Here is a 27844-nt window from a genome sequence, read left to right on the forward strand (position 1 = left end):
GGGCAAGGCTGGAGGGATGTTCTACTGTCCTCCCGTACAGGAGCTTGGGCTTTTAGTCCGTATGATCCCGACATGGGGGGGAGGGGCAGGGAGGTGTGTGGTCTGGGGGCCCTGTTGGCCGGGCTGTCCCTGGGGGCAGTTGGGAAGGCAGCTCCACATACTCTGGGTGCAGGGTCAGGACTCTGAGGCCCCTGAACTGCCAGCCTCCAATCCACCCCGGCCCCTCCCCTCCCCCCTCCTAACCTTCCTAGGGTGGGGGCAGGGCTCCCCTTCCCTTCTTCACATTCCGGGTTTTGTTATGAAAACTCTGAATTCCATCAGCATCATCCCTAGTGATTTGTAAGAACCTCATCAGGAAGACAGAAATGGAACCCGAACGTCTCTGTTTCTTCTTCCTTAGTTCCCCCCGAAGACAGAAGACCAGAAAATGTGGGTGTGGGAGGGTGTCCCAGGATAGCGCTTCAGGATTTCATTTGGATACAGGCCTTTGGGTCCATGGCCTGTTCCAAGGGCTCCATACCTGCTCTGGAGGGTACAGAGACCCACCTACACCCAGCCTGGCGCTTTCTATGGGACCTCTCCCGTCTCCCCTTCCCCACCCTCCTAGAATGAGGCTGCGCTGGGCAGGGCAGGCCTAGAAGCAGACTGGGTGAACAATCTCACTCCTCTGGCCCGGGGTCCCTGCTCTGAACAGGGCGGGCGGTGATGACCCTGCTCCCTGCAGCGGGTTGTCTGCGGGTTCAGAGAGCTCCCCAGCTCTGAAGCTGTCAACCACGTGGGCCTGGGAGACTCATGGGCATACATCTCCGGGCCCCGGAGTTCCGGGGTCATCCGGTCCCACGTGGGGCTTGAGAATCTGCAGTGGGCAGGTCTGGGGAGCACACTTGGGGAAATACAGGTTTCCGCACCACCGCAGCACCTGGCACATAGTAGGGCTTGCACATGAGTGCCGCCCCTTGTTCATGTGAAGCCACCAGCGTCCCTGAGGACGGGATCCTGGAACTCACCCCCTGCCCCCACCTCCCCCAGGCCATCCCCACCAGGGCTGGGCTCTTGATGAGCGTGATAGCCTGCATCTTCTTTCTGCCCTAGTTCTGGGCATCTCACTGGCTCCCTCCCAGGCCCCTGGGGCTTGGCTTCTGCCCTACTGCCAGCCCAGGTCCCTGCTGTCCCTTTGTCACATCCCTGAGGACCGTCCTTCCCAGTGTAATAAGGGCAGAGGGGTCCTCCCCTCCCCACAGGCAGGAACGCTGTCTCCACCGCCACCACCCCTCCACCCCTCCACCCCCTCTGCCCTAGGAGCCCTGGCCCAGCACTGCGGCCCGGCCCCGAAGCCCAGCCCTCACCTGGTCACTGCACGTGGCACTGCGCCCTCCCCAGCAGAGCTCCGGGAGGCATTGCCGACTAGTAGCTCCTTCCAGGACAGCCCGGCCGCGTCAGCCCCATCAATCTTCGCGGTTGGGTTTTGCTTCAGAGTCACTGCTCCTCTGTAAGGCTGGGAGCAAAGTTAATTGACATGAAATTGTATTCAAAATTCAATTTGCTCTCACAGATCCGATTCAGGCCCTATAAATCACCAGAGCCAGCTGCTCCTTTGGGGTTCAGACATGCTTTTTGCTTGCAGGGTGACAGCTGGAAAACGTGTTCTGGCTAACAGGCTGGCCCCTGGTGCCGCATCTGTGAACCAGAGGTTTGGTCCACCCTGCAGAGCCTTCCTGGTATGCGTCCCACCTCCCTGAGGTCATGGCACGTCAGTGTATTTGAGACCATTTCTGTGGCTGCAATCTTGGTTCCGGGGGGGGGGGGGGGGATTAGCTCATTGAGATGCTCCTCGTCCCCTAGCCATTCCCCTCTATCCCCTAGCCGTCCCCTAGCCAAGGGTGGGCAGATACGACAGCTCCTGTGAGAAAAGCTTAGAACACACACTGCTCAGAAAGCCCTAGGACTTGAAAACATCAACATGTTTTTCTTGCTCCCAGGGCTGTAGGTTGACCTGAGGGGCTCTGCTCCAGGCCGTGGGTCAGGTTCAGACCCCCAAGGGTCTCTCTCCTCTCTCTCCCTGTCTCTCTCTCTCTCTCTCTCTGGGACCCAGGTGGCAAGAGATGAGCTACATGGGTCATTCTCTTTGCCAAACCCACAGGGCCAAGCAAACCACACAGATACCCTGAAAGCCTCTTCTCTAAGCCTGGCATCTTGTCTGTTCATATACGATGCCAAGCAAGTCAGGTGGCCGAGACCGTCCCACACGGTTGGTCGGAAGCCCGTGCCTGCCACTGAGGGGGGGGGCGGGGGGGCTGGTAATGCAGAGTCACGTGGCAGGGAATGGGTGTGGCTCTGTGACAGAGGAAGTAAACATTTGGGGACTATTTTCCCATTTGTCACAGCCTGTTCCTGGAATCCCAATCTGTCTTGAGCCCTGTATTCAAGAGACTGAACTTTGGGGTGCACCCATCCCAAATGCTCCCCTTCCCCTAATTCCTGCTCCTCAGGACCTGCTCTGTGGTCAGTTTCTGAGGCTGCTCCTGCCCTGGGGGCTCCCCACATCCTGCCCCTCCCCCCCCATCCACACCCTCCGTCATGGGTCCTGACACCGCATTCCCTCCGGGAGGCCAGTGGCTGGCTTCCTGCTGAGCGGGGAGCCCCGCACGAGAAACCACCAGCATGTCCTGGCAGGCAGAAGTGAAAGCAGGGCCGATTCACCCCAGAGGGCCTGCAAGGCACCCAGGTTTGCCCCAGTCGCACACGGAGCTGGGATCCACGGTGCCCTGCCCCCAAGCTGGCCAGGGCAGCTCCAGGCCTGCAGCCAGAGGGCTCCCGTCCACCTCCTGCCACCTCTCGGTCCCCATGAGGTGAGGGCTCCGTGGGGTAGTTGTCATGTGGGTGGAGGCGGCTTGGGTTTGTCTGGAGTATTCTCACAGCGGCTGCCGGCCACCCTGGAGACAGGCCCACGCCCAGCCTCCTGTCCCCACAGCCTGGTCCCTCTGTCATAGCAGGCCAGGAACCCAGGAACCCAGGAACCCAGTCCCACAGACGGTACCCCCGAGGCCTCTCCAGCACGAGTGCCCTCTCCTGCTCTCCTCTGTGAGCGCGTCTGTTCCAGAAGAGCAGCCTTGGGCCCGACTCAGTGCCTGCGCACAGCGGGGGGCGTAAGCAAAGTGTGCTTTGAGCGGTCATCGCTCGCGGCTCTCTGGCCGTCCTTGGACGGTGCTTTCCAGCCGGCCTTGCCCCGGGCCAGGAGAGGGAGGTTCCCGCGAGGAAGCAGTGTCTGCAGGGCAGGGAGGGCCAGGCCTGCGTGGTCTGAGTGGTGTGACAGCAGGCTGGGCCTGTGAGAGGCAGGAGACGGACAGACACCCTGGACTCACCGGGCTCTGACCGCGGAAGTTGACAGAAAACCCAAACCCGAACTGGCTGAGTCCACAGTGGTGCTTCAGAGTATACCTGGGCCATAAGTAGGACCGGCTCAAGAGGCTGGCTTTGCCTGGGGAGGTGAGGGCTGTCGTGGCTTCAGCCTGCCAAGTTCAAGGTCAATGGTCACAGTTTTTTCAGACCCTTCAGAGGGAGCCCGGCCTGGCTGACACCTTGATCTAGGACCTCCATCTCCAGAACCGTGACAGAGCAGGTGTCTCTCGTTCTAAGCCACCCAGTCTGTGGCCACGGGAGATGACCGCAGGCCTGTACCTGCCTGGCGCCCCCACCTGGGCCTGGCCACGCCTTGCCTTGGTCCGTGGCAGGGATAGAAGCAGCTGTGTGCCCACTCTGAGCCCAGACTTGAGAGACCCTGTGTTCCTGCCTGTTGTCCTGTGCCTCTGCCACGGCCTTGAGGAGGGTGTGACCAGGCTGGCCCGCTGGTCCCAGACACCAGGGACTAATGCTGTGGTCACGGTGCCCAGGCCTCACCCTGGAGTGAGTCCAGTTGACATGAATGGGCACAGCCCACCTTCAGAAATATGAACCATAGACATGGGTTGTCCAAAGCTGCCAGGATCCTGGGGTGCTTGTTACTCAGCACTTTTGTGGGCTTGCTGACAGGTGCGGGTGGGGGTGAGGCATGGAGGGGCCAGGCAGCCATGTGGGGAAAGACCTTGCGTAGCTCCTCCAAGGTGGCCGGGTGCCTTTGGGCATAGACTGTGCTGAGCCCACCTCTCGGGGACCGAAACGTTTCTGCTCTGCCAGCCTAGGCTATAGGGACAAGCAAGCCATGGGCGACTTTCGGAACATCTATGTTGTGCCGGGGAGGGAGTGGCGATCTCAAGAGAGGCAGACCTGGCCCCCCAGGCCCTGCGATTGGCCGAGGCAAGTACTTAGCAGATCATTGCACTCCAACTTACCGATTCCTTTCATCTTTCAGTTTCCGCAGGGCAGAGGTGACAAAGCCACCTTTGACTTTGTGGAAGTGAGCGAGGAAGCACAAACCCCTCTTCCAGGGAGTGTGACCGTGAGGGAGAACATGACGTGGACGGTAGCTGGGCGGGAATGTGGGGCCGTGGGGCCATGTGACAATAATGACGCTGATGATACTGACAGCTATCAGTTGCTGGGAACTTATTATTACCAGGTATGATTCCAAACACTTCCTTATGTTAACTCTTTTAACCTTTACGAGACTTTTAGTTGGTAGGTCGTGGTGTTAACTGATTCTTAATAGCAATTCTTCACAGTCTCCTACCAGAAAAGTGTTGCCAAGCAAGAAACAGAACGTTGCTCCCGGCACTGGCTTTGCTTTTCTTACTTGCTGCTTTACGGATACAACATGGCTGCTGCAGCACCAGTCATCGTGTCCGCACTCCAAAGGCCTACGCAGAGAGGAAAGCAAACTGGGTGCCAGTCCCAGGAGTTCTCATGGATCAGAACGTAGTCTCGTGGACATTAATTGTTGTAAAGGGGGCTGGGAAAATGAAAATCTGGCAAGGGGCGGGGTGGGGGAGGACTTTACTATGTCTGCCTTAAACCAAGTGTGATCCGTCATAAGGCCAAAGGAAGACGGCCATCTTTCCTGTGGTCAAGGGGTTTCTGCTTCTGAGGGAACACATGGGGCTAGGGGAGCAGGGGAGTAGGGTGTGTATGGCTGTTTGGGGACAGGGCGCACTGCCCCATCATGCTGCTTTGGTAACAGCACCCTCATTTTCCTCTGGCATCACTCTCTCCTATACCCATTTGCTGAAATTAGGGGGGTGTTAATTCTATCCCTGGCTCCAGGTGTAAGCTCATCAGTCAGTTTCGCCAGTGGAAAAATCCCATTTCCTTGTCCCCAGTGATGGGTCCAGGCGTGGGTGGCCATCCTCGGAAGGGACGATCACTCTTTCCGTCAGGGTTTGGAGGCAGGTGGGTGTCAGCTGGGGCTAATGGCTGCCACGTTGCCATCGCGAGGCGAGGAGTGCCTACTCCGGAAGGGATCCCACACGGAGCACAGCTGAGCAAGGAGACGGAGGGAACTACGTCCTGAAGACGCTCTTAACTTCTGGATCCCGCTGTGCCTGAGGCCAGAACGTCCCATGGACTTTACAGACACACGATTCAATACATTCCCTTTTCGTTCAGGCCAGTTTATGTTGAGTTTTCCGCCACAAGCACAGCAGAGTGCTGTCTGAGCGACCCTGTCACCCGTCAGAAGCCCCTGCAAGCCACAGGGCCCGGGTGGGGGGTGGGGCCCGGGTTTTCTAGTCCCTGTGCCTCCAGGCGTGATGCCCCTCCCCAGGCCCCTGACTGCCCTCAGGCAGGGCTGCTGCTCTGGCCGGCAGTGGCCCCAGGGAGTGGGCACCTGCAGCTGTCAGGCACCAGGCTGGCTTTTGTTTCTTTGTTTATCCGGCAAATGCTTCCTGAGCTCAGTGGGGCTTCTGAGGTCCGGCAGGACAGCATTTGTATTTGCCAGCTCTTTTTTTCCCAGACGCCCAGCCTCGGCGTGGGTGAGGGACGTGGGTGTGAGGGCACCTTGGGCTGCCGGTGTCAGTGCTCCTTGCTAGCTGTTTCCTGCTTCACGGCTCACCTAATGCAGCTGCGAGGGGCCGGGCTACGCCGTGGCCACCCGCTCTGGTTGCCTGGGTAACAGTGTACCCCTCGCCTGGCGGGGGCGGGGGTGGGGAGGCGATGGGGCTCTGCTCCACGCGGTGATTCAGGGGTCCGGGGCACATGGAGCGTCTGCCACGGCCCCAGCTGTGAAAGGGAGGCCAGAGGGAGCCCCCCGATGTGCGATGCCTGGTCCCCGAGGTGACACGTGACAGAGCAGCCACAGGAGCCCCCCAGATACAAGAGGAAGCCGGGAACTGGGGGGCCAGCGGCTACCTCTGTAGCAGCGGGTAACGGTGCTGGTGTGTGGACGGCCCCGATGCACACCGGCTGCTGCTCCTGTCTTTGTAAATTGCCAGACTCACACTCGGAGGCTCTGTTTTCTGGGCCCTCGGAGATCAGGCAAGGTCTGAGTTTCAGGGTGGTTCAGGTCAGCATTCCCCCTGAACACCCCCTCTGCGCTGGGCCCTCTGTGGGAGACACCAGACACCGTCCCCGCCTGGGACACGGAGTCTCCGTTTCAAAGCTTCCGAACCTGATCTGATTTCCGCCGCAGGCTCGCCTGTTTGGTAGGAGGGGGTCACTCGCCAAGGTGCTTGAACACCCGCGGGCAGATGGGACCTTCCTCTGCCGCAGTCCCCACCCCTCCCTCTTCTCCTCCCCCCCCCCCCCCCCCCCCGTGTGCCTGGCCTGCCTGTCTCCTGTCCATCTGCACAGGCGTCTGTGGTGCTGGATCCCTTACCTGCCTGTTCAGTTTACTCTCCAGGCCTCGTTTCAGGTATTTCCAGAGAGTTCCCCAAACCATGACTTAGCCTGCTCTGAGATGACCTTTAGAGATTCAGGCTGAAGATCGTCACTCTGGATACAGGCTGGAGCCTAAGTGCTCGGCATGCCCGGAGCTGTGCAGAGCACCACCAGCGTGGGCGCAATGCTGGCCCCGCTCAGGAGCCTGGCCACCGCGTGACCACCCGGTGCCAGCACCCCCCTTTTACCTCACTCTTCAGGCCTTGCCTGGCTCAGCTTTCCCAGTCTTACCTGCCCTCTGTAGAGGCTCGTGGCAATTGCATAGGGCCCTTCCTGTTGGGAAGGACATAAACCCAACTCAACCAGCTTAGGTAACAGGGAGAGACTTGATTCATGTGGCCGTAGAGCGTAAACCCAGCCTGACCCAGGGGTTCAAATGGTGCCAGCAGGACCCCGCCCGCCTCCATCTGTCCTACTGTCCTCTGTGTCGGCCCTGTTCTTAGCCAGGCTCACACCTGGGGTGGCAACGCGGCCCTCACCCGAAGCTCCAGGATCACACTCTCTCAGGGCAGTGACTGCAGCAAGACAGTCCTACTAAAATCCCAGGGTTCCCTCTGATTGGACTGACTTGGGCTTGGTGCCCATCCTGGATCAAACACTGATAGGGAGATGATGATGATAACAGTAAGAGTTAGCAGTTTTCAGTGTTTATCAAGTGCAAAGGTACCATGTTTCTATCTAGACGTTTGTCACAACAGCCCAATTACATCAATCTTTTTAATCCTCGTTTTCTAAATGAAGAAACTGGAGCAAATGAGTTCGAATAACTTGATTCATCCTCCACACGGGCCTCCAGCCCAGATGTCAAGTAACCGTGCTGTACCGCCCGGGGAGACTCAGAGGAGCACATTGGAAACATGAGAGCTAGGACGAGCCCTTGCTGGGGAATCCGTATGTTGGCTTCAGGCTCACCTACTCTAGAGTATCATTTCTCCTGATGTCACGCGATGTGGGGACCAGAGGACTTGGCTCACATAAGGCAGTTGGGGGCGGTGGTAGAATTTTCCTCCAACAGGGCAAACTGGATATGGAGCAGCCCCTTCCCCGTCCCTTGAGCCCCCCCTCCGGACGCCCGCGCCAGAGGAGGAAGTGCTGAGGTGTGGGAGAGCCCCTAGCCAGGCTCCCACACCGTCTCCCGCATGAGACTCCCACAGGCTGGGCCCAGGCAGAAGCCAGCCCGGGAAACTCCACGGCAGGGTCAGGACGAGGTGAGGAGTGAATTCCGGGGCAGACAGCTGGGCCAAGATGGAGCGTGAGGGTGGTCACCACGAAGAACTTCCCAGCGGGTTACGTACAGAGACGGCGCCGTTCTCGCCCCGACGGGGCCGGAGGCTCAGACTTCTGCTAAGCAGGTAGGTGTTCAGACCTCCTTGGTCATCTGTGTGTCCTGACACTTTTCTAAGGTGAAGAGAGGCTGGCGTCACAAGGAAGGACTTTCGAGGTCCTGACAGCCCGGAAGTGGAGAACACTCAGAGTAGGGGCGTTGCGGCATCAGTCCCCATGGCAAAGGAGACCAAGGCCCCCAGGGGGGCACTTATTCAGAGTCTCCCAGGGCGGCAAAGGGGGGGGGCGGGGCGTGGATCCAGGATACGGCTCACCTGCACGGATCTTTTTGGAGCCAAAGGGCATTAGTGAGGACTCGGTGAAAAACCCAAGCCCATCAGATGTGAGTGAAAACGGAACTATGTTAGCTGCACAGGCAAATAGGAATGTCAGGGAGGCTGGCTTCAGGTATGGCTTAATCCAGAGGTCAGCCTGGGCCAACATGTCTGGATCTCCCTGGCTCTGTGCTCAGCTGTTCCTTCCTGATTGTTTGCACTGACCCGGGGGCATTGCTGGCTTGACTAAGGTTACCTGCCCGTACCTGGGCCATCCAGGTCATGAATGGGGGAGACACAGGCCCCCACTGACTTACCAGACCTGGCTTTGGCCATGGTGAGGGTAGGGCCCCTGAGACTGTACTTACGGCGGGGTGGGGGTGCTCCTCAAAGCGGGCTGAGGGGCCTTTAGCAAATGCGGGAGGGAGGCAGCAGGCAGAAAGAGCCCCTGTCCCCCACAAAGAGGCTACCGTGCCCCCAACAAACGCAGGGACGGAGCCCCGTCTGCCCCTTCCAGGGGAGGCTCCTGGCCGGAGCGGGTTCCCTGACGCACGCACGCCCTGGGGGCCGGGCCAGCAGCCCGGCCTGGCCGCAGGGGGGGTCAGTCTGCCAGACAGCCCCCGCGCCCCGAGCTTTTCCACGGCAACGGCTGCACCAGCCGACCACTCGGTTCAGCAGTCACTTTATGAGCCTCTCGGAGGAGGCCACACCCCACGTCCCGGAGAGGGCAGCGGGCGCCAGGCCGGGGGCGCGTCCACGGTGACTCCACGGAGGGCCGGGCAGGGCTGGGACAGGCTGAAGCTCATTCCTCGCGGACACCTAGGTTCTGCCGGGCGGCCGAGCACGGCTGAGGTCAGGCCTGACGTTTTGCGGGTGGATGACCTCAAGCACTAGCGGTCTGGGTGTTGGGCTCCTCATCTGTAGAACACGAAGAATCACGCCCACGCCTAGGGTGAGGGACACGGCCAGGTGTGGCGATGGAAGCGTTGTCGGGCTCCTCCACTGGGCGCCTTGAGGACAGGCAGGAAGATGCGGGCGCCCGGAGACGACTGAAGTCAGGGACTCGGGTCTAAGAGAGGAGGCGTGTTGGGGAGAAGCAAACCAAACCGAGTCCTCCCTTCTTCCTAATTGATCCAGCAGATCTCGGTCTCCTTGGGATGGAGCCGGGAGCACCGACCCGGGTGAGTGCAGCTGTGGGTGCGTGAGCGACACCAGGTCACGGGCTGGGGGCAGGGAGGGACTCCTGACGGTTGTCGAAGGTGTGGCACTGCCGGTGGGACCCCTACAGGTTACCGGCAGTGGGCCCGGATTCGTTGTAAAGGCACGTGGCAAACTCTAGGCTGACCACCAAAAATTTTTTCCAAGAGATGTTGTTGATACACTTGAAAGGGATACAGGTGTGTTTGGGGTGCCGGGGGCCCCAGGGTGGCGCCACCCTGGGGGGCCCGGCACACGAGGGACAGGGCCGTGGACGCTGGAGCAGAGACACGGGAGCAGGGAGGGAAGGACGGGGGGATGGGGCTGCAGCCGGTCCAGGGAACAAACACCTTCTGTCTCTGTCCTGCCAGCCCTGCCACCAGGGCAGGGGCCCCCAACTCAGCTCGTCAGCTCTGGAGCCGAGCAGGACGGTGAGGCTGGAGGCTGGGACGTCCAGACAGAAGTTCCAGGACAAGTACAGGCGAGTGGCCTGCGCCTGCCCTGAGCCCTCGGGGAGGCTGGACCTGTCCTTGGAGGCTGTTCTCTGGGTCTGGGTCTAGCCCCTGGGGTGTTCAGTTACCGCCCTTGTAACCGCCTTGGACAGATTGTCTGCCTGCCCCACCCCCCCAGCAGCGTTGTGCTCTGTCTCCCACCCCTACCCCCGGGGGGAACTATGGTGTGCTCTGTCCCGTCCCCCCCCCCCACCCCGCCCCCGCCCTGGGAACGGTGGTGTACAAACAGCCAGCCCCGAAAATTTAATAAAATTTACGAGCCAATGTTACTCACCTGAAAACTCCAATCGCTCTCCAACCACGACGGCTTTGGGCCGACAGACGGCAGGCCCACTGCCCTGGGCCCCTCCGGGGACTGTGGGCGGTGCTGGGGCGACTCCTGGCACCAGTGGCTACGGCAGTCGGGCCCAAGGGCCTGCGCCGATTCCCGGTCCTAGGTGCCCCTCGGAGGCTGACAGAGGGTGAATCCAGGGAGCACCTGCCTGCTGCTCCAGCAAGAGTGGTTTTGCAATGGCCCTGGGGGCCCCGGGGGGTTGTGTACCCTCACAGTTTACGTGGGTGGCCTGGGCTGCTTAAGGGCTCCACAGGCTGTGTCCTTCCAGGCACTCTGGGGGGGGGGGGGGCGCGCTGTGGCCAGAGAGGGACATCGATCGGCTCGCGGAGGGGCTTGTAGAGCAAGTGCTGTGCGGCTCCATGCAGGGTGGCCGCTGGGGGACGGGCGCATGGTGGGATCAGGCTGGACCGTAGAGGGCAGAGCTCTGAAGTGCAGGGCATGGTGTTGGGACCTGAGGGAACGGACTGTGTGAGGTGAGGCGTGTAGAGAGCATGAGTGGATAGTATGTGGGGAGGGTATGGCAGACGTGGAAGGTATGGGTGGACAGTCCAGCGCCCCGTGTGATCTGAGTCAAGGTCAGACCCACGTGTGACGGGGCCCTCAGCCCCTCAGAGGCCCCCTGCCACGTGCTCGGGATCCAGACGAAGCAGAAGCAGGGTGTCCCTGCGGCCTGGGGGGGACCCGATGTCTGCACAGACCTGACGAAATGTGACATCTGGCTCACACCCGTGACAAAAGCTTTTCGGGGGGGGGGTGGGCACGGGCAGAGCGTGTTCAGCCCAGCTCCAGCCTTGCTCTCTGTTGTTGAGACCTGACAGCTTTCCTAGAATCTGGAAGTCCCCCCCCCCCCCCCCCCCCCCGGTTTCTCTCCTACCCTCACATCCAACCAGGCCACTCACTGAAAACGGTCCGTGCTCTGGGCCAGGGTGGGGACCGGGGACTCATACGGCGAGCACACGGTGTGGGGCCTCCTGATGCCCCAGGGCTGTGCTGCATGCTCACTGGTTGCCCAGACATGGCTGGGGCCCCTGCCAAAGGCCCGCGTTCTGGGCCCGGGACGCAGCTGCACCAGCTGGCCTGCTGGGTGCCACGTCAGGTGCCACGGAGAGAAATAAGGCGGGAGGGGTAGGGGGCGAGCGTGCAGGGAAGGGCCCGCTGGGAGGCACCTCGCCTGGAGCAGGTGAGGCCGTGAGCTGGGGCGCCTCGTGTCTGCTGCTCTGCGCTGGGACCGCGGTTACCCCGGCCGTCCTAGAACTCGGCCTGCATCGCGGCACAGAGTTGCCCAGGCCTCCCACGCGCAGACGGCCGGCCGGCCGGGGGCTGCTGAGTCTCCAGCGTGGAGGGAACCAAGTCCTATAAACAAGCAAAGGCAAGAGGCCCGGTGGGAAGCCGGTGCCCACCCAGAGGGGAGGCGTGGTCGGAGACCCGTCTTTGACCTGCCGTGCACATCGGCACCCCCCTCCAGGCGAGGCGCTGGCCTTTGCCGCTGAGCTGGCTGTGAACCAGAGGACAGACGCGCAGGAAGGCCTTAAGGGTTTCCTATTGGCCTAAGCTACCCGGAAGGACTGGCCAGTTCTCAAGCTGGGGGCGCCGGGGGAGAGGCGGGTTTGGGGTGCTACGTTTGTGTCCTGGGGCCACAGTAACAAAGCGCCACCAGCCGCGTGGCTTCAAACAAGAGACATGTCGTGTCTCAGTTCTGGAGGCCAGACATCCGAGATCAATGTGACCTCAGGGCCGGGCTCCCTCCGGAGAGCCCCGGGGAGGGTCCTTCTTGCCCTGTCCAACTTCTGTCGTATCCCCCGGGTCTCTGACCTGCGCCCAGCTCAGCTTCCTCTTCCATGCAGCCCTGTGGCCCCCCCCCCACCCCCACCTCCCGAGGGATCACAGGCTCTGGAGTGTGTCTGTGGTGTGGCCGTCCCCAGGTTTGAATAGGAGGGTTAAGGCCACCTCCGCCCCCACATGGACTTTGTTCAGGAGGAAATGTCTAACACCACGTGGTCACTGGAGTAACAATGACAGCCTCTGCGGCTCGCGCACCCTGGGCGCCTTATCCAGTTACCTCCCTGGGGCGCGAGACCACCGAGGAGGCGTCACCATGCCCGGCTTCCCGTGAAAGCGGGCGGTCGGAGCCCGGATCACTCAGCTGCAAGTCATGCTGCTGAGGTTCAGCAGCCCGTGCTCCCCCTTCCAGGCCATTCTGCACGAAGACGGAACAGCAGCCAGAGCGGCACTTGGCAGAGGCCGCGGGCTCTGAGGGCGGGGGCAGGAGGCCAGCCACCCTGGGTCGCGTCGACTGTGGCTTCCAGCCACACCAGCTGTGGCGTGAGGAGAGGGCAGCGGTACTTCCTCTGCCCGCGACGGGGCTTGTCTACACGGCCATGAGGAGGCCTGGGCACCACAGCCGCCTGAGGCCAGGTCACCTGCTCATCCCTGCATCCACTCATGAGCGAGGGTGACGGTGCGTGTGCTGTGGGTCAGGCCCCGTTCTGGGCGCTGGTAACCAGCAGAGGCCAAGACGTGAGGGGCCCTGCCCGGCGTGGGGCTTTCACAGGCGGCCTCTGGAGCGACTGTCTCCAAGAATGTCCAGCCAGACACATCAGAGGGAGACACAGGGCCCCCTGCTGAGGCTTCGCAAGGCCAGGGACACTGCAGCCTCTGTGGGAGATGCGATGGGGCCAGGCGGGGCTGGGGTGCAGGCCCCCAGGAGCTCCTTCACCTGGGCACCCGGGGGCTGGGAGCGAGAGAGGAAGGCGAGGCTGAGGGCAGACAGGGGAGGGGCTGGGGAGCACAGGCTGCAGGGGACAGTCTGGTGGCCTGGATTCCGCCCGCTGGTGGGGCCCTGGCCGGCCGGGCAAGAACTTAGCTGCCCTCACGCTGCAGACTTTCAACATCCGTTCAGGTTCCACTGAACGGCGGGGGAGCGGGAGAGTTTTATTTTTTCCCAACATTTCGTCATGAAAGCTTTCAAACACAGAAGCCGAAGGAACGTCCGGGGCAGATCGGCGTGCCCGCCACCCATGCCCCCTCCCTCCGGGCAGCCGGGACAGGCGGCCCAGACAAGTGTCCACAGCCCCGGGGGCGAAGAGCCCAGGAGTTTCCTTCCCCTCCTTGTTCCGGGGCTGGAAGCTGAGATCCTGGTGTCACAGGCCGCTGCCCCCCCCCCACCCCCCCCCCCCCGGCCACTGGCGTCCTTGTCCCGTGGCCACGGCCCACCTCTGCCTCAACGTCAGGTGCCCTCCGCCTCTGTGTCCCTGGATTTGGGGCCCACCCTAATCTGGGCTCATAACATAATTGCATCACAAAGACCCTTTTTCCAGATGAAGTCCATGCGCCCCATGGACACCTCTTTTGGGGCCACCAAACCGTCAGCAAGGGCTGGGCCCGGGGGAGGCGGGGCCCTTAGCCCACGAGTAATGACTCACTAAACACCGAGCCTGCCGGGAGGTGCTGGTGCATGCCAGGCTTTAGGCGCACGCTGGTCACCGCTGCAAATCAAGACGTGGGCCTTAGGACGTGCGGGGGGTAGGCTGAGGGCTGCGGATGTCGGGGCGACCCGGTGCTCGCCTTGCTCCTCGGCGCCGCTCATTTCCGAGCACACACATACGCGGACGATGAAGGTAATTAAACGAAGATGAAAATTTAATTTAAAGCCTGACCTACAAACAAGAGAGGCCTGGTGTCCCCCGAAAGTCAGTCCTGGGGGGCGGCTGGGGGCAGGTGCAGGAGGCGCTGAGGAGGCGGTTCTCTGTGGCGGGGCTCCCCGGGTTTGCTGTGTGGGGCGCTGGGCCCCAGAAGGGCCGGGATTGAGGGCTGGCTCTGCCTTTGCCTCCCTGATTCCTTCTCGTCCCAGCCGCTACCTCTGACCAGGGGGTGCCAGGCGGCTCCCCAGCTCTCTGAACAGACACGGCCCTGTATGTCCCCAAACGGTGAGGGCGAACCTTGGGCCCGGGCTGTCCACGTGCCCCCCCACCCCCACCCCAGCAGAGCCAGCAGGGCTCTTGGCTGGGGAGACAAGGCTGGGGACACAGAGAAAACCAAGGGAGGTTCCCGTGTCCACGAGGGCACAGGGCATGGAGCCCACGGACCACTGGGACACGGGCCTCAGGCGACGTTCTCTCCCGAAATGATGCTCCGGGGCACGGAGAGAGGGAGCAGTCACCGTCCCTGCTGCCTACCTAATCAGCACGGACTTGTGGCTCAGAGCGGCGCGTCTGGGGTCAGACGTCCGAGGCCCACGCGTGGGCCGGGCTGGTCCCTCCGGAGGCTCTGGGGGGAGCGCACCCCCCGCCCCGTGTGCTTTCTGGGTGCTGCCCTCATCCTCGGCTCTGCGTCACCCCGACCTCTGCTGCGGCCTCAACCCCTTCCGGGCCTCACCCTCCCACCTCCGACGGTAAGGGCCCTCTGGGTGACTGGGCCCCTCCCCCGGTCATCCAGGACAGTCTCCCACTGAGGAACCTTAGTTTAACAATCTCTTCAAAGGCCCTTTGCCTGACAATCTGACGTATTCACGTTATAAGCACACAGAGCAGCACCTGGTGTCCCTGGGACTCTCCTGCCCACCACACCTGAGTGACACAGAGCCTCACTGGACATTGAAACACGTGCATTTTAGGGGTGCCTGGGTGGCTCGGTCGGTTGAGCGTCCAACTTCGGCTCAGGCCATGATCTCGCGGTTCGTGAGTTTGAGCCCCGCGTCGGGCTCTGTGCTGACGGCTTGGAGCCTGGAGCCTGCTTCAGACTCTGTGTCTCCCCCTCTCTCTGCCCCTCCCCTGCTTGTGCTGTCTCTCTCTCTCTCTCTCTCTCTCTCTCTAAGATAAACATTAAAAAAATTTTCAAAATGGGGCACCTGGGTGGCTCAGTTAGACACTCGACCTCGGCTCAGGTCATGATCTAGCGGTTCGTGAGTTCAAGCCCCGCGTCGGGCTCTGTGCTGACGGCTCGGAGCCTGGAGCCTGCTTCGGATTCTGTGTCTCCCTCTCTCTCTGTCCCTCCCCTGCTCATGCTCTGTCTTTCTCTGTCTCAAAAATAAATAAAAACATTTTTTTAAAAAAAGAAAAAACCACGTGCATTTTAGCAGTATATTTGGCAGACTTTCGACGTGTTCTGGGGTGAGCTGCAGCCGCTGAGGCCGGCGGGAGGGAGGCGTGGCCCCCGCCCTGTGCCAGTCATGAAGGCGGTGGGGGGGGGTCCCCCAGAGAGAGACCCAAGGGCCGTGCCAACAACGTCGTTTCCCACCTTGAGGACAGGGAGCGCTGTGCTGCGCGTGGCCTCGGATGAGTTAGTGACCGCCCTGTGTCCCCGATTCCTCACCAGGAAGAGTCTGCCTCGGAAGGGGAGCGAGGGCTGAGGCAGGGTGACACTGGCACGGCAGGTGCACCTCCAGGCACGTCGACAGAGCCCCCCCACCCGTGTGCTCCCCTCCCGTCCGCGTGCAGTGGAACCTGGCGGGCTCGTGCCCTGGCCACAGCGGCCCCGCGACGCCTCCTCTCCCAGGACATCCACGCTCAGGGCCAGCCACCCTGCTGAGAGGAAGCCCCAGCAGCCCACGTGGGGAGAGGCCACGGGGGTGGGGGAGGAACCAAGCCCTCGGCCCCCAGCCACTCGCCGCGGACGTGCACCCTCAGCCTGGTCAAGCTACTCTGGTGACCGAGTCCCGGGCAGAGACGTGCAGGTTCACGAGCGAAAGAAATGAGTGTGGCGGACTGAGCCGCCGAGTTTCGGGGTGGCCGGTCTAGCGGCGGCAGAAAAGCGACGCACCACGGAGCACCGAGCACGGTGTGAGCACGAGGTCAGTGCTCGCAAACGTTGGCCGCTCTGGTCAGGAGGCCTGGGGTCACTACCGCCCCAGGGGTCCCATGACACCACACGACGCTTCCTGGAGGCGGGAGCAAGCGCCGCCTGCTGCCAGCGTCCTGGGGGTCCTGGGCCGGGCGAAGGCGTGCAGAGGCGCCTCCAACACGCGGAACCGGGGGGGTCGAGGGACGTTGTCTTCCTGGTGCCTCGTGTCCGACTTCCTTGGGGCGCCATGTCTCCCTTCTGCGACGGTCTACTCTCCCCGCCCCCCAGGGCCCTCGGATGGAGGGGAGAAGAGCTTCCTGTGGCCCCCGCCTCTGCAGCAGAGCCCTGCACGGCCCTGGGCCTGTGGACGGCGTGGACACCCGCCAGTACGTCAGATCGGTGCAGGGGTCTCTCCGGGGGTGACCGTGCCGCCAGGGACACTTTGGTTTTCACATCAGGCGTCTTTCTCCCCCTCTGGGCTCCTCTGCCTCCCCGAGAGGCCTCTTGCGAAGACAGTGGTCCCACCCGCTCATCCGGGATAACCCTATTTTAAGGTCAGCTGATTATCGGCTTTAATTCCATCTGCAGCCTTAATCCCCCTGCCGTGTAACCTAATATATTCATAAATTCTGGGATCAGTGTGGCAGCCAGGCCTCGGCTTAACTTGATCACATCAGCAGAGACTTCTTCCAAATAAGGTTGCATTCAGGTGCTGGGGGTGAGGGCTTGGGCACATTGTTTTGGGGGCCGTCCGCCCCCCGATGAGAGCTTAGGTGAGCGTGTGACACACCGTGAGCTCAGTGTGCGCTGGGTGGCCCGGCGGGGCACGCTCATGGGCCTGGCGCCAGCCTCCTCACCCTCCGAGAGCCACCTCACCTGTCTCTGGTGTCTCTGCACGGGCCTGGAAGGAAGCCTCCCAGCATGACGGCTGTAAGCCTGACCCGGCTGCCAGCTCACAGCCGTCGAGGGGCCCCTCCCGCCCCCGCCGTCTCTTGCTCTCCAGCCCGCTAACCCCATGGCTTCTGCGGCAGCCGCCTCTGGGCTCCCCAAGGACAGGAGGGTTGTTGAGGCCCCTGAGATCTGGGCCAGGAGCTCGTGTGGCATCCCTCCCCACATCCTAATGGTCAAGGCTGGACACAAGGCGGGCCCTGATCTGGGCTGGGGCACGTGGACCCCAGCTGACGGGGAGACGGCAAAGTTGCACTGGGAGGGGCCTGAGCCCAGGGGACAGCGGGGCCTGGCGGGCCTCACCTCGCCCCACACCCAGCAGGGCATGCGTGTGGGCCCTTGTTCTGAACTTCAGGAAGCTGTGCTCCTGGCTGACCTCATAGCCCACCCCAGTCTGCTGGGTGTGCGCCTGCACACGCGTGCTCACGCACTCACACACAGACCCAGGATTTTCCTTATAAAGCTGTAACCCTAAGACTTCAAACACCCATGTTTATTCCAAATACAGGGCTCTCCTGCCCAGGCCATCTGCCTGCGTGCTGGTGTAATGCTCAGGGCAGCAAGTCTTCAGCAACCCTCCTGGTGCCCCCTTCATGCCTGGCCCCTGGGGATCCCTGGTCTCTGCAGGGGGCCCGTGGGCATCCTGGGTCTTCTCAGGGGACCCCTGGACACCCCTGGTCTCAGCCGGGGCCCCTGGGCATCCTGGGTCTCCGCCGGGCCCCTGGACACCCCTGGTCTCCGCCGGGGGGCCCTGGGCATCCCGGGTCTCTGCCGGGGGCCCCTGGACACCCCTGGTCTCTGCCGGGGGGCCCTGGGCATCCCGGGTTTCTGCTGGGGGCCCCTGGACACCCCTGGTCTCCGCTGGGGGCCCCTGGGCATCCCGGGTCTCCGCCGGGGGCCCCTGGACATCCCTGGTCTCCGTCGGGGCCCCTGGGCATCCCGGGTCTCTGCCGGGGGGCCCTGGGCATCCCAGGTCTCTGCCGGGGCCCCCTGAACACCCCTGGTCTCCGCCGGGGGCTCCTGGGCATCCTGGGTCTCCGCCGGGGGCCCCTGGACACCCCTGGTCTCTGCCGGGGGGCCCTGGGCATCCCAGGTCTCTGCTGGGGCCCCCTGGACACCCCTGGTCTCCGCCGGGGGTCCCTGGGCATCCCGGGTCTCCGCCGGGGGCCCCTGGACATCCCTGGTCTCTGCCAGGGGGCCCTGGGCATCCCGGGTCTCCGCCAGGGCCCCTGGGCATTCCTGGTCTCTGCTGGGGGCCCCTGGGCATCCCTGGCCTCTTCCCTGTGGCCTTGGAGCAGAGAGAAGGCAGGGCCCTACACCAGTCAGCAGCTCTCCTGTCTGAGCAGCCCCAGGGCCCTGGAGACCCCTGCCCCACCTGCTCCCCGAGGCAGCGCTGCCCAGACCCTTGTCTCCCACCACCGGCCTCTGCTGTCACGAAGGGGCCAGGGTCTCCGGCTTCCCCAGGGACCCTTCCGGGACACTGGCCACCCATCTGCAGCTAGCGCTCTCCTGGCCCTGCAGACACCTGTATCTGCGGGGAGGAGCCCTGGGTGGCCTCAGCCCTCTCCCACTGTCCCTGTGAAGCTGGGCTTTCCAGACCCGCTTCCGCCTCAGGCTCCTCACCCCTGTCCCTCAGAGAAGGGTAAGTGCCTTCAGGGGCAGGCAGGGGTGAGGAGGGGGCTCCCTGGCAGTGGGAAGGAAGCAGAGATCGGGGGTGGGTCGTGGGTCCCGTGCAGATCTGCGGGCCCGGCCGAGCGGGGGGTCCAAGGAGCAGGCAGCTCTGGGGACCCCTTCACACCGCACACCGTCTCCCAGGAGAAAAGCCACAGTCCTCAGGAACGTCTCTGGAGGCCCGCCCCCGGGCACCGGGCCCCCACGCTGCGGGCCGGATGTCTCCTTAACCCTTCCCACGCAGGCCAAGGATGGGGGCCCCTGACCACCGGGGCTGGGCGCCCGCTCGCCCTCACCGGGGCCGCTGCCTGCAGGCTGGGGGCAGGGCCAGGCCAGGTGGGGCGCCCCCACGGCTGGCCGTCCAGGGCCCTTGGCGAACCGGCCCCGGGTCTCCCTGGCTTCACCAAACCCCCCTTTGGGGGAGTAACAGGGCCTGCTCAGCTCAGCCCCACTCATTGCAGATGAACGCACTTCCTGAGTCACCGCGGGGATTCCGGGACTCAGTTCAGTGCCCGTCCTCTTGCTGCTGGCTGGTGAGAGGCCGGTCGGTCGGGAACCTGGCTGCTGGGGCCAGCCCTCCCTGGAGCCCCCAGCCTTCCACACAGGACCCCGAGATGTCGGTGGGGCACACGGTTGGCCCCACCGTGCCAGGATCTGGGCCCACGCAAGAGATGAGGCCGTCCCCCAGGGGTTATGACCCAGGCGGGGGCCACCGTCAGCAAATGGGGCCTCGTGGCCCGGGGGAGCCAAGCTGTGTGTCGTGTGGTGGCTGGTGCCTCGTTAGGGGCCTGAGGAGAGCCAGGAGGACTGGCCTGCGAGGCTTCAGGGGTGAGCAGGGGAGGTGACCAGGGAAGGATTCCTGGGGGAGGGGCCGTGTTAGGACTGGGGGCTGAGGAGCAGCCTGAGGCCAGGGGCCGGAAGTGGGTCTTCGCAGATGCCAGTTAAGATGAGGTCGTATGGGATCAGGGTGGGCCCTGAATCCAGGCACCGGCGTCTTTGTAAAGGGAGGAGGGACACAACGAGGCTGCGAGAAGAGGGCCCTCCGGAGTCCCCAGATGGTTACCGAGCCCACAGGTGAAAACTTAAGTGAGTCAGGGCGCCTTCCATGGAGACGACAAGCATGTGTCCGTCCCATGCAAGAGTGTGCCGTGTAGCTCTCGTGGAGGAGTGGCTGGGGGTGACCCCTCAGAGGCGGCGCTGGGGACCCCGAGCCCGGGCCTCGGTCCCTCACTCCATGCTCCGTACCTGTTCCCCAAGGGCCTCAGTAGCTGGGGGGCTGCAGCCCTGGAAACATTTTCCGGGGAACTGAGGGTCTCGGGGAGGGGCTGGAGAGACCAGCGGCTGTGGACATCTTGTCTGGGGACCCCTGGGCCTGACCTCCAAAGCCGTCCATCTGTCCTCCGTGTGCCTTGGGCTTCCCAGGTGGCCCTGCCTGGCCTCTGCCTGTCCCTGGGGGCCAGCGTGCTCAGTGGCCCAGCGCCCCATGGATGATCCCACCCTGCTCCCTGCCTTCACTGATGTCACAGGGTCACCCGGTGGGGGAGGGGCGGGTGTGCAGTGGCCTGTAGGCTCCCCCTGCCACGTTCATTCCCCTCCCACTACCCTGGCCCATGGCTTTCTCAGTCCCTCGCATTTAAGAGTATGTTCAGGCTGCATGCCGTAGAAAATCAATGAAATCCTGTAGAAACCCCCAGAGACCACACACTGGGAAATGCTCTCTATTCAGACACTTGGAGACCAGGGAGCGGATGTGGTCCTGGGGCCAGGAGGGGTAGGGGCAGGCCCCGGAGCCTCCCAGGGAGGGGCGGCCATGGCCCTGCAGGCTGGCCCCAGGGCGAGGTCAGGATGCCTCCCTGCCCCCGCTACCCACCCCCCAGGTTCACCCTCCTCCCCTCTGGCCCCAGGGCGAGGTCAGGATGCACCCCCCCCCCCCCAGTCTCACTCTCCTCCCCACTGGCCTCTTGGCGGGGGAGACACAGGCCTTGGGGGCTGGGCTCCCAGGGCAATGAGGCCTGGCCCAGCTCCTGGGGGCCTCCCCCCCGGGGTGGTCTGATTACCCCCGCACTGCAGGCCTTCGGTACCCTCCCTGCCAGGAGGTGTCCAGGCAGTGGGGTGGGGGCTCAGAACCTTTTACATCAGCCCATTCAGGTGGCCTGCTTTGAAAACCCAGCCTTCCTGGTGGCTAGTTGTCTCTCCTGGGGGGTACTGGTGCTGCTCCAAGCCGGGTAGACACAGGTCGTGTGTACTTTGGGCGTCTTGCCCGGTGTTTGATCGATGCGTGCTCAGCAGCGGACGCCGAGAGGGAGCCTCGTGGCCTCTGACGCCAGGCTCCGCTGCTCCCGCACAGGCCGGTCTGCCTTCCTGGCCACCCCTGCCCTCTGGGGCCAGCAGCGTGTGGTGGATGCCAGGTTGCCGGAACGTCGCCAGGGCAGATGGGGCACCCCACGTCCAGCGGGGCTGAGCAGCTGGGCCAGCGGGTTCAGGCGTCTCCAGGAGGAGATCAGTCCCTCTGGGGCTCTGGCGGACCGTACTTGTCCTGGGGGGTTTAGGACAAGAGGAGCGTTTATTGGCTGTTTCTAGGGCCTGTGGCTCTGGGTGGTGGGTGGGCCGGCTGCATGCGCACCTGCAGGGAGACCCAGTCTGTGCCCTTCTGTGCAGTGTGGCTGTGAGACAGGAGTGTGATGGCTGGGGACTCGGTGAGCGTTCAAGGACCCTGTATGGGAGCCACCGCTGGGATTCCACGTCAGTCTGCAGGGCCATGCAGAACCCTCTGGGGTTCAGAGGGACCTGGTACCACGGGCAGAGGGCACCCTGTCTGGGGATGGGCAGGGGATGGGGGGGCACTGAGCATGTTGGTGGGCACGCAGGGGGGGACTGGCAGGGGACGGGGGGGCATTGAGGGTGTTGGTGGGCATTCAGGGGGCACGGTTCGCTGACAGGACTCACCACCCCCTGCTGTGCCTCCCAGTGTGCAGGGCCATCCTGACAGCCACCCAGCAGGCTCCAGGGTCCGCTGGGGACAACAGCGCAGCAGGTTTGACCGGGGCCCTCATGGGCTGGGGGGCCATATCTTGCTGTCTTCTCCCGACCCGCCTCCCTCCCTAGGAGCAGCTGTCTACGGCCTCAGATCCTGACCCACCGGACACGGGCCAGCCCCTGGGACAGCCTGAAGTCCCGTGCGTAGCTCACCCGTCAGTGCCCGGCCCGGTATGCGTCGGTGGCCAAGGGGTGCCCGGACGACAAGACTGAGCCAGGATGCCAGCCAGGACTTCTGCAGACCCCCGGTGATGGGGTGTGGGCTTGTCACCTGCTGAGCCCTCCACCTCTCCAGCTCCTCACATGCCCCCCACAAAGCCCACAAATGGCCCTCTGCAGACAGGACAGCAGCACAGAGCCTGGGGGATCCCCACCCACGGAGGCAGCCGATTTCGCACCCGAGACAGACAGAGAAGTGAATGCATATTTCACACGAGTCAGAAATGGAGTGGTCCTGGTGACCCCCCCAACTTTGCAGGTGACAGGGAAGGAATTATGCTGTCTCCTCCGGGTGCGCACCAGGATCAGGTCAGTGGAGGCACTGAGGTCGCGGGTATGGGGTCTGCGCTTGCCCTGTTCTGACCCCAGGAGGGCCTGGGGAGTGTCTGGGCTCTGGGGACGCCCTACCCCCACCGTTTCTCCACCGTCAGCACGGGCAGCAGCAGCCTGTTCCGCAGACCCTTACGGGCCAGGAGACGGGACCTCCCTGGTAGAATGGGCAGGAGCAGGGCAGCCCCTGTGTCCCCAGCAATGATTAGTGTCATGAGGTGTGGCCAGACGGGGCCTGGAGCAGCCTCCCCGAGCTGGGCTCGCGCTCGCCTGGGCACGTCCCATGGGGCACAGCTCCCAGGTCCCCACTCCCCCGTGTGCAGGGGGCAGCCCCCATTGGTCCTATTTCAGGGTCGACGGTGGTGACCCTCCGGCATCCTCTGGGTCCCTCGACACCTGTTTCAAGCACCCGCCTGGATCACGGGTCCCGCTACCACGGATGACCCTCGCCTCCTGTCCCCAGGCTGCACCCCATCAGCCTGGCCTCGGGGCTCCTGCTCTGGCTTGCTGCCGCTTCTGTGTCCTGACACCCTGCGTCTGCTTTGCTGAAAATCGGCGACTCTGGTTAAATCCAGGTCTCTTTCTGTTCTTGGCCTCTTTCGGCTGAGTCACTGCAGGGAAACAGGAGTGATGTGCCAACTGGTCTCCCTTTAGGCTCACGGCCACAGAGCTCCAAGCAGCTCTCTGGGCTGCGGGCTGTGTTGGAGGCCGGCTCTCCTCTCCCCTGAACCCCCCCCCCCGCCCCGCCCCCACCGACTTGAGACCTCGCTTCCTGTTTCACAAGAGCAGAAGCTGCTGGAAGAGGGCTTTCCCAGCCCTGCAGCCAACGGCCTTGTGACCTGTGCCCGTGAACCCCGGCCCCTTGGGGGGATGGGCTGGCAGCAGCTCCGGGAGGCCCTGGCCCCCACACCCCCCCTCCAGCTGCCGCGCATTTCCAGGTCGAGGTGCACCTGTGGTTTCCTGCCGCGGCCTCTCAGGGCACAGCCTCCCCTCACTCACTCCCCTGCGACCACAGGGTCTTTGCACTGCTATTCCTTGCCTCCATCCTTGATCCAAACCCTCTCTCCGAAGCCACGGCCCGAGAGCCCTGCACCGGCACCAGCCTGTCCCGAAGGGGAGCTCGCCGTACTTGAATGCTCCCTGGCCGAAGTCGTGACAACCGCACCGATTTTCTCCTGGGGTTTGCTTTGTGACGAGGCCGATGGACAGAGGAGTGTGTGCCCAGCCTCCCAGGCACAGGCTCTCCACCACCATCTCCCCTGCCAGACCCTGGCTGGCCGCCCCAACAGGGGCCTGGGCGAGGGCAGAGGGGTCAGGGCAAGGGTCAGGGTCAGGACTGGGGGCTCCCCCTGCAGGGCAGGGTGTCAGCAGGAGGTTGTGACTTGGTGCCGGATTCGGGAACCACACGTGTCCCGGTGCGGAGATTTAATTCCTTAAGGGCCACCCACCCGTTCTGGGTGGTGGTGTGGGTCTGTGGGGGAGATGCCTAATCCGACTCCCCCTATTCCTGCCCCAGCCATCAGACTCTCGGGGCACCTGGCGATTGTCTGGTCCCAGGGCTGGCCCACGTTGAAAGGGCTGGGCTCTGGGCGCCCGGGAGGGGCCATGCGGGTCCCACAGAAACCCCCAGGCCTGGGACTCTCCCTCTCGTCAGCTGGGCACCAGGGGCCTCGCTGTCCTGAGGGTGGAGGGACCGTCCTCCTGGACTAGCCGATTCCCAGGGGCAGCAGACAGCCTGCCCGAGGGGCTCCCTTGGCGTGCAAACCACCCGGCCCAGGACAGCCTCTGGCCCAGCCTCCTCCACCCTGGCCTCCTGGCCTCCTGGCCCCGAATGCCCTCCGTGGCCTGGCTGCCCCACCTCTGGGCCCCCGAGGAACACACTCTTCTCAACGGCAGCCGGGCCCTGACCTGCCGGCCTGGCCCAACCTCACATTTCCTATCAAATCTCGCTGTTTGGCAACAGCCCCCAGAGAGCATCCTGACAATAGGCTCCAAGCTTTGGGGGACCCGTTCCTCCTGTGACTTTCCCTGGACGGGTGTGTGCTTTCCCTGTGGCAGGTCGAGGCACCCTTGGGGACCAGCCGCACGACGCGAAGCATGCGGTTTTGGTGACGCTGGCTGTGAATCACAGGCTCTGTCACGTGCATTTGAAACTGGCGTCACAGGGTGTAACGGAACAGCACAGTTCGTGCTTATAATTTCGATTTTTTATTTAGTTAGAACGGCATCAAATACCGAGTGGAAAACCCTCTGTGAGCAGAAAGGGACGGAGGGAGGAAGGCTGTGGGAGAAAAAAAACCCCTCTCATTTGGTGCCTGTAACGGCACCGTTTCCATGTTTTGAGTTTTGCACCGGGCCCCACAGATTACACGGCCAGTCCACGGCACTGCGTTCGGTGCCTGGTGGGCGTTGCCGTGGTGATGGTGCGGCTTCCGTGTGGGCACCGGGTGCTGTTGCCAATGGCACAGCGCGGGCGGTGCTGAGCAGAGCCGGCGTCTGAGGGGTTTTCAGGGAAAGGACTCGGGAGGACCTCTCGCCTCTGGCCCGTGTGCGTCTGGGCTCACGGCTGTCTTCAGGGGCCGTGGCGAGGTCCCTCTCGCTTCCTGCCGCTGTATCTCCCAGGCTACCAGCAGGAAACAGGCTTCACATAAAGGAATCTCATACACGAAAATTTGCAGACGTGCGGGCAAGGCTGACGGACCCCCAGAGACAGGCAAGAGCCGGGAGCCTCACCTCTCCTGAAGCGACAGGCAGGGAGCACTCCTTCCTCCAGCCCCCTGTGGGCTGGGGACCCGGGAGGGGACGCCCGCCAAGACTGGGCGGTCAGCACAGGAGCCGGTGGGCAGGAGGGCCGGGAGATGCGGCCGTAAAGCGTTTCCTGAACAGCAAGGTGGCCTAAGGTGGAGAAGGGCTTGGGCAGTAGGGTGGGTCCCATGTTGACCAGCCACATGCCAGCTCATCCAGGAAGGACCCATCCCAGCATCTCTCCACAGCCTGCAGCTTTGGGGGCAAAACCTGGAATACGTCTGGGGAAGATACCCTCAGAAAGTGCTCTCCGAATACCCCAACCACAGCACTGGATCCTATCTGCCTTTGGGGGAGTTGGGGTCACCGCTTGGGAGGAGGGCAGACAGAGGTGCCCCACGTCCTCAGGTCAGCTTCCGGGAGTCCCCCGCCTGATGCCTTGCCAGCTTGGAGCTGGGCCCCCACCTTGAGACCTCAGGAAGCCACCCCCCCCCCCATCTCGTGCCACCAGGCTGAGGACTGTTAATCACTCCGTTAATGACTCAGCCCTCAGGGTTCCCCCGGCTCTGCCAGCCCCTCCTCAAGCCAGGACCACGGCTCAGCAGTGTAACACGAAAAATGTGGCAAATCACTATTGTTCACGATGGTAAACCCATCCCTGCAGTGACAGCGCAGGTTATCAAGTTACTCCGAAGGGCAACACATAGTGGGGAGTGTTTGCTGGTGAACAGGGCTGCTGTCACCGCCATCCGGGGGCTGGGGCAGGACGCAGGGATCTATCTGGAGGCTGCGGACAGGACAAGGGAGCCCTCTGGAAGATGCTGTAACCCGCACGTGCTCCGGAGGGTTCTCTATTTCCTCTCCTTCTCTCCTCCAGCCAGAGCTTCCCCGTAGAGGCAGATGCCTCTGGAGGCGGGGAGGCCAGGGAAGCTGGGGGGGGGGGGGGGGGGGGACCTGTGCAGGGGAACTTGTGGGTTCTGGCAGGCACTGGGGGCAGCACAGATCGGCCACCCCTCCCCCACCACGGGAGAAGCCTCCGCCGGGACTCTAGGAGCCCGCAGGACCGGACCTGCCCCGACCCTGGACCTCGGAAGACCCGCCCCAGGCAGGCCTTCCTCTTGTGCACACGAGCATGCCCATGTGTGGGTAATGTGCCCGAGCGCACGGCTGCACACACGCGGGGCCCGGCCCCCGGCTGCCGCGGGGCTCTGTCTGGGCCCAGACTGAACAACCATACTCTGTTCAGTGGAGGTGGGGGCAGGTCGCGAGGCGGGGCCTCCTCTTAAATGCCTTTGGCGAGGCGCCCAACAGCAGGGAGGAAGTGAGGCTCTGAGGCTCTGAGGCCTTGCTCTGGAAGAAAAGCCCCCAAACAGCTGCAGCCCAGCCCCCTGGGCCCCACTTGGCAACGTCTCCCGGCGGGTGGGGGGCGGCCTCTGAGCTGCTGGCTCTGGAAACGCAGGTGGCGGCCGAGGGCCCTCCGTGCGCCCGGGGAATTGGAGGCCCCGGGGGCCGCCTGCCCGAGGGGCCGAGCCTCCCCGCTGGGACACAGGCTCCGTGTAGGGCACCGGGCAGCCTGCGCCCCACGCGCTGGTCTGGGGCGTGGCTCCCCCACTGGTGGTGGGACCCAGGCGCTGTGCCCACCGGCACGAGAACAGCTCCATCTACCCCCACCCCCACCCCACCCGAGGACGAAGGTGCTTTCACAGCAGCAGGTGGGACTGTCTGTCGTTGCTGCTTCAAAGTCCACATTTTCGTCTTGCCGGAGTCGAGTGGCAGGGTCCTCGTGGGCACGGGACGAGTGGCAGAGCAGGCTCACGAGGCCCCTCTTACTGGTGTGCGCATCCCGGCCGCCGCTCTGGAGCCAGAGCCCCAAATCAAGGGCTCGCTCTCTCTGGAGGCTCCGGGACAGTTGTTCCCATCCCTCCCGGCTCCCGGTGCTACGGTGACCTTGCTGTCCCCCGCGTGTAGACGCCTCCCTCCACCTCTGCCTCTGGCTTCGTGCGGTGGCTCCTCTGTGCTTCTGTTTCCTCCTCCGGTAAGACGCCGCTCGCTCGCTCGCTCGCTCGCTCGTTGCATTCAGGGCCCACCCTCATCCGGATGACCTCATCTTAACCAGTCGCATCTGCAAAATCTCCCAGATAATGTCACGGTCTGGGACCCCAGGGGACACGCATGTTGGGGAGACACCATCCGACCCGACTCAGGACACACATCCATACTTACCCGCGCGGCGCTCCGTGGGACGGACGCAGACGTGGAAGACGTGCGCAGAGGGGCAGCGACTTGCCCAAGGCCCCTCGGGGGCAGACACTCTCCCGTTACCCCCGGCTGCACCACAAACCACCAAGCTGGTGGCACAGAACCACGAGCACGCTGACTTGTATCATGAACTTGGGCCGGGCCGGCGGGGGGCGGGAAGCTGCTGCATGCTGGGGTCAAGCTCCTCTCTCGGGGGCAGCTGGCTGTCAGAGCGGCCTCAGCAGGACGCTGGCCTCTCCCCATGGAGAGGCGGTTCCCAGCACAAGCGTCTGTGGCACAGAGAGAAAAGCAGGTGGAGACTGGCCGTTGTTCCAGGTGCGCCCAGGTGTGAGCAGGTGTGCTGGGTGCCAGGCCCAGGAATACGTGGACGTCAGCCTGTCTTGCCTCAGGCCCCTGCTGCCCGAAGTCTG

At 63.4% G+C, this 27844-nt stretch overlaps 1 long non-coding RNA gene across 1 annotated transcript; it reads left to right on the forward strand.

The window, feature by feature from the left end:
- Positions 1-7998: 7998 nt before the first annotated feature.
- On the forward strand, positions 7999-10476 carry LOC128312432 (uncharacterized). The gene is made up of 3 exons (XR_008291751.1): positions 7999-8159; positions 9543-9586; positions 9974-10476. It is a non-coding gene; the product is annotated as an uncharacterized LOC128312432 (long non-coding RNA).
- The last annotated feature ends 17368 nt before the right edge of the window (positions 10477-27844 follow it).

Source organism: Acinonyx jubatus, chromosome D3 (assembly GCF_027475565.1).
Source record: "Acinonyx jubatus isolate Ajub_Pintada_27869175 chromosome D3, VMU_Ajub_asm_v1.0, whole genome shotgun sequence".
NCBI lineage: Eukaryota > Metazoa > Chordata > Mammalia > Carnivora > Felidae > Acinonyx > Acinonyx jubatus.